Source organism: Sinocyclocheilus rhinocerous, unplaced genomic scaffold, assembly GCF_001515625.1.
Source record: "Sinocyclocheilus rhinocerous isolate Xijiao unplaced genomic scaffold, SAMN03320098_v1.1 scaffold1600, whole genome shotgun sequence".
Taxonomy (NCBI): Eukaryota; Metazoa; Chordata; class Actinopteri; order Cypriniformes; family Cyprinidae; genus Sinocyclocheilus; species Sinocyclocheilus rhinocerous.
The window spans coordinates 647,532-654,107 of record NW_015665129.1 but is presented as its reverse complement, the minus strand read 5'-3'; the positions used below and the strand labels follow the sequence as shown (position 1 = coordinate 654,107).

The following is a 6,576-nucleotide window of genomic DNA, read 5'->3' as shown; positions in this document are numbered from 1 at the left end:
CAGAACTTTGGTGTTTCTGTTAGTGTCTCTCTCCTTACAGGACCGAGACTCAGAACGGAGGTTGATCTGCTATTGTCTCAACCTTGCGGGGCTCAGACTCAGAACGGTTATCTGTTACTGTCTCTCCGGACGAAAGACTCAGAACCTCGATGTTTCTGTTAGTGTCTCTCTGGACGTGCCGGAGACTCAGAACAAGGAGTGTCTTTGGGAAGGTTCCTTTATCTCCTTCTGATGAGGAGAAGACTGGAATCTGGCGCCTCTCCATTCCAGAAATGTGATTGGCCTCTTGTGTCCGAGGTGGCCATGGTGTTACCCGCCCTAGTGTGGAACTCATTTGCATATAGTGGAGTACAAAGTTAAACAGTGTCTTTAACATTTTACTCATGCAGTTTTTCTTTACCAAACCTCTTTCAAATTATTACCAACCTCATTGGGAGCAAAAAGAGTCCAAACATGATATGAAACTGTTGAACTATCACCTATTCATAACATAATATGTGACGTGAATACGTTGTAGTTTACGTCTATTAAAGGTCTCCAAACATATGTATGAATGGATTTGGATAGATCTTTGTGGCCTTTCTTTGTTTCAGCCACTGCTGTTGCATCCAGAGATCTGAAGGAATTTTTATGATAGTCATTTCCTAAACCTTAGGATTGGGTGTGATGGTGAGGGTCAACCCTTAGTCCAATGAGAAGTCCTCTTTTAGGTGGTCGTGAGTGCAGAAGGTCTCCCTTCCTGTCCTGCTTGAGGTGTCTGGCAGTTGTCTTGGCATCTTATCTGATGGTTCTGAACATTTGTATATGTTCCTCCACCAAGATCCAATCACAGTGTGGCACATCTCCCTCCACACCGGCAGTTAGAGAGGGGCCCTGCCATAATCTGGTCCTTGGAATGCCATCTTGACTGTTGTTCACCACAATAGTTTGTGTGGTTTTGACATACCATTTAGATGTATCTAAAATTGATTATGACTGCGTCCGATAGCTTAGGCAACTGACTTGTTGCCTTTCTTGTCTTTTAGGCAACAACTTTGCAGGCAGCATTTGCGCATAACCTACTGAAACTTATTTCAGACAGACGTATGACGCAGCATAATAGTTTACTGATCTACAACAAATTAGAGAGAGCTTTGGTGATAACTAAGCAAATATTTATTTCCTCGCTAGAAATGACATCAGAAGTGGAAAAAGTTGGTCAAAGACATGCATTTATACACAAACTGACCAACGAACCATCTTTATTTTTAATTAGCCCAACTGTCACAGAATAAGAATGCACAGGATAGTGGGATATCATAGGCAGTGAAGGATACATCTGTGCTGCCATCAAAAATCGATCAGATGAAGATCTCAGTTAACAGGATGTGACAGTAATTGGTTTCGGACATGCCTTGTTGCTTTCTTACTGCCGTATGCTGTCTATTAAGGCAAAACGTTTTTTGAATACAGCTTACATCACAATAATAGGTTAACATGGAAAAGAAATAGTTAAATGAAAGATAGAAAATGAAAAAAAAAACATAAAATGTCTTTTCAGAAATAAGAATGGATTATTACACGGCCATATAATAACTTATACAAGATACTTATAAAAAATACTTATACAAACCTATACAAGAAAATATCTATGTAAGAAAAATATAGTTCTGTTTGCAGAAATTCTCAAAAAATCCCTCAAACAAAACTGTAAATGTCAATCTGATTGAAGCTTGTGATTTATAATTGATTTTTGAGTGTAATATGGATCAGACGTCAGTGAAGGTCTGGTGTGAAACTATAAGGTTTGCAATCAGCACACTTGAAGCGTGTCAGACAGACAGACCTGAGAGACCAAGATGCTTGTTTCAGTCTGCCATCTATCAACATCAAGATTGACTGACTTGCTCTTTGAGGGGCATTTCAGTCTGCCTGGCTAAGCAGAGTGTTGCTAAATGAAGCCCCCTCTGGGACGGTCCTCCTGCATTTAGTACATTATATTTGTGCGTTGTCTGTGTGAGTGTGTTTGAGGGTCTGTTGAAACCGGCATTTGACACAATTGTGCATCCATATGTGAAGTGTTTTCCTCTTCCGAGCGCCGGACACCCTCTTCTTGTACTTGACTCCGTGTGTGAACAAGACTGCTAATGCAGCTGCGTCAATGCCCCTTTCTCTCTCATTCATTCCTGTTCAGCGTCTCTGAAATCAGACCTACAGAAATTGCATCAAAGCCCAGTGCGTCAAACATGGGCAGTCATTATATGAGTAATTATAAATGCGCTGCTGCCTAAAAATAAAGTAGTCAATAATTCACCGTGATTCAGTACAAATTCAATATCAGATTTCATATCCCACCACTGCAGTCAATAACTGGCATGCACACGCAGACGCATTATCTTCTGTTTTATTCAAGGAATCTGATGAAGGGGCAAGAAGCATCAGGCCCATTCAAATTGAGGCATGTGCCTCCTCGGATTGAGTCAAGTGGATTTTAAATTAAACATAGGATTTGAGTCTTTCATAATTCAGCTACACCATTTCAGCTACAAGAAAATATTTGTTGTTTTAGAATATATTAACACTATATTGAGAGTGCAATATGTACCTTTAATTACATGTTGTCATATGAATAAGAACTGCTTTTAATTAATCTATTTTCTATTTTTTTAATATATTAAAATGTGATTTATTCTTGTGCTTAATCCTTAAGCTTTCAGCTGGTCAGCTAGAATTATTATTATTTTTTTTGATGAAACTGGTTGGAGTCATGCAGTGCTGCTCTTTTCAGTAGGAGGTGTGCAGAATACAGTGAAGAGAAAAAGCAGTGCCACTACACAACACTCAGTTCCATTGCCATAATGCCACTAACACAGCAGGTCAGTCTGGATCTTGTGATGGCAAAACTGAATTTTCAGCATCATTACTGCAGTTTTCAGTGTCACATGATCCTTCAGAAATCAGTCTAATATGCTGATTTAGTGCTTAAGTACAGTATTATCATCAATGTTGAAAACAGTTGTGTTGCTTAATGTTTTTGTGGACACTGAGATACTAGGGATGTAGCGATTCACTCGAGCCAGTTGAAAATCAATACAAATATGTAAGTGTGACGATTCAAATTGGTTGAGATGTTAAACACATAGTGATACAGTTGGGGGTGGGAGTTTATATGAATATATCTCTGAGAGGAACTGACTGTCTTTAGATAAGTTTAGATGGTATTTTCTTTTCATCTTGCCTTTGTATAATGCATATTAACGTAATGTTCATTAGTGCAGTGCTGCTTAGTGGTAACCAAGAAAACGCTGTATTGCTGCTGTTCCATAAGCGCCACCTGCTGTCCAAGAGTGAATTTGCGTCTCATTTAGCCCGTCTGCTGTGTTTGTTTCATGCAGATATGTTTTATGAAGTAGTTATACAAAGCTAAAGTCAGACCATTCTGTTTTTGCTTAAAATTTTTAAATTATACAATCTAATTTAGATTAAAAACGGCTCATGCTGCATGTATGCAGCATCTTTGTTTGGATCGTGATTAAAATGCAGTGGTTGCCTCTAAATGGACAGAACACAGGCAACGCCTTAGTTTGATTATATGAAGAGATATTATTTATTTGTGTTATTTATTTATTTGATTTGAGGTTTGTTTTAAAATTTCAATTTCATTTTTTGACATAGGCCTATTTCAATTTCACACACAAAAAAGCATTTTGTCGTGAATCGTATCACATCGTGAGTTGACTGAATCGTTACATCCCTACGAGATACAGATTTTTTTTTCAGAATACTTTGATGAATTAAAAGCATTTAAATTTTTTTTATTTGAACTCTTTTGTAACAATGTAAAAGTCTTTACTGTCACTTTCATCAATTAAATGCATCATTGCTGAATAACAGTATTAATTTCTTTAAAAAAAAATCTTACTGACCTCAGACTTTTGAACAAGTGTAGTCTAGACCAGTGTTTTCCAACCGGGGTGCCGTCTGTCGAGAGCAGGGGTGCCGTGTAAAAAAATCATTTTTTAATATTTTTAAATTGCTAAAATGTTCAAAAAAGCATCTATTATATAATATCCATTTCTGATGTCGCCAATAATTAGAGATGCACCAAATTTCGGCTGCCGAAAATTAGTTCGATGTAGTACAGTATTGTTTCTGTCTGCAATAGCCCTACTGTGTTGTAACATGGTGTGGTATATGGGCAACTCTGGTAACGCTGCCCTCTCATTCATTGATCTGCTAACCGCTATGTTATGCTCACGTGTTCTGATAATAATAGCATTCTAGGACTAAACATTATTTGGATAATAATAAAAAAATAAAAATGTTAAATATATTAACCCTACTGTAAATTTCCAAAGGGTGCCGCGACTAAAAAAAGGTTGGGAAACACTGGTCTAGACCAATGTAAAGTCTCAAAGTCTGAAGTATACATCACAGTAACTGTTCAGGGTTTATTTTGTAAGACTCGTAGTTCAGTCAGTGAGGGTGTGAAATGTGAATTCATCAATGGTTCTGAATGAGCTATTTTGAGCTGACGAGCTGACTTAATAAGAAGCACCTGTTTTTATTCAAGTCATTAAGGACAGGTTCTAATTTTCAATAACAGCCTGTTCATAAGAGTCATTTGTTCTCAAATCGGATATAACATCTCATGCTGTGTTCATTGTTCTATGCTGAAAATACTGCTGTGCACTCTAAAGATCACATGTGATGAAATCACACATGGACGCATACAAATGCTGCATCCAAAATTGCATGCTGTCTAGCTACTGCTTTTGATTTGAAAATTACTTTGTGCCTGTCTAAAGGAAAACTACTTTCCTGTCTGTCTAAATTTATTAGTTTTTTTGCATATTTAATTATCCATCACATTTGCGACTATTTTAACCAGAGTCTTAGATGGTTTGGTGCTTGTCTAGCTGCCACAGGGCTGGCCCGTAGCATATAGGCGGAATAGGCAAATGCTAGGGGTGCAAAAAGTTTTTTTTTGTTTTTTTTTTTACAATTTTTTCTTATTACAGATACTACTTCAATACTATGAATTTAAAATATTACAAAAAAGCGATCATTCCACAAAAACATAACTATTTTATTGCTCTCCCGACTCACCCCGGTTCGATGCATGATCAATATTCCCCCGCACAGCCGCACTTCTACATACATCAGTTACCTGATTGTGATAGATGTTCACTATTAAATTACTACTATGTCAAAAAGACCGAAGCCCTCTGGTGCCCAGGGAAGAAAAAAAAGATGAAAACAAATGTATATATATATGTCATATTTACATAGCGTTTCTTCTAACACGCTGAGTTGTTTTGCTGAAGGTGACCCCTACACCTGTCTAACAGGATAAAAATCTGTGTTTGTTTTTAACATCAGCAAGCGTAAAGGTCAAAGCAGTGCTTGTGGTGTTTTTCTTTAATGGAAGGCTCCGTGGCTCCAGCTGATTTGTGATATAGTAATGCTAATGGTTCTGTCTGGAGGCCGCGAGTACATTGCAATTTATATCAAACGAAACAAAAACATGTTACACACCATTTGTTCATGCTTTCAGTCAGCAACGACTCAGCACTTCTGCCTCAGGTCTGATTAGATATGCGAAAGCCACAGAAAGAAAGAGAGTGAGAGAGAGTTCATTATTAGTGATAACCCCTGGTGCTGTCATGGGTTCCCAGCCAGTGTTTGTCAGGTACTCCCTTTTGAGTACACACAGTTGTGTGATGCCTTTATTGTTCACTGGGTGTGATAAGACAAGTGTTCATCTCTGCTCCCTGGCTTTGCTGTGCATTTCTCATCTCAACAGCTGTCGCGTTAACACTGAGTTCTGCAGCAATAGGCCAGTCAAAATGCAATCTGACTCTCTGGCAGCTGTGCTGTAGCAGAACGTCGATTGTTGCGGCTCTTTAAAGAAAAGTGAGTTTTACAGGCAGTTGATTATATTTTGAACATGTTTCTCTTTTTCTATGTAATTCCACAAGGTAGCAAAGTAGGCATTTTCAGAATAGACTCAGTTTTCAGAATAGGCTCTTTTTACTGTTAAATGACAGGAGGTGCTATCATACATGGAGAAATAAAACCATCAGCATTCCTATTATTTTCCATGGCAGCATTCCTATTCTTTTTCTACTCAGCTGGTGCATGACTCCTCAGTAGATAAAATATTAAAATGAAATTTATTTTCAACACCAGCAAATAAATCCATTATGAATGTATATTAATATTAAAACAGAGCAGAGCATACTTTTGTGATGTGCAATTTTTGCAGACTTCCTTTCTGGTTACACACAACAGTGAGCAAATCAAGGTTTTCTGCTCTTAGAGTAGAGCACAACATACTGGGGTTGTCCAGTTTTTCAGCAGCGTGGATGACTTGCGAGATAATTTTACAAATTTTCTCCCCTGACGTTTTAGAAAATTTTTACGACCCCGGGCTGGACCCCGCTTCGTCCACGGTGAAAGCCGATCCACAGCGCGAAGTTGTTGTATTCCCTCAGTGACCAGCACAGATCTGCTCTAGGCATGAAGAAGCGGATATCGTCTTCACGACATGGCTGCAGCGTCAACAATACTACAGTGAGAATAAAAGTTACGCCT

At 38.2% G+C, this 6,576-nt stretch overlaps 1 long non-coding RNA gene across 1 annotated transcript in view; it reads left to right on the top strand.

Annotated features, from left to right (window-relative positions):
• Positions 1 to 1,280: 1,280 nt before the first annotated feature.
• Positions 1,281 to 6,576, top strand: part of LOC107731166 (uncharacterized) — a 17,639-nt gene continuing 12,343 nt past the window's right edge. The window contains exon 1 of the long non-coding RNA XR_001638751.1: positions 1,281 to 1,356. This is a non-coding gene — a long non-coding RNA (uncharacterized LOC107731166). The remainder of the gene's footprint in view (positions 1,357 to 6,576) is intronic.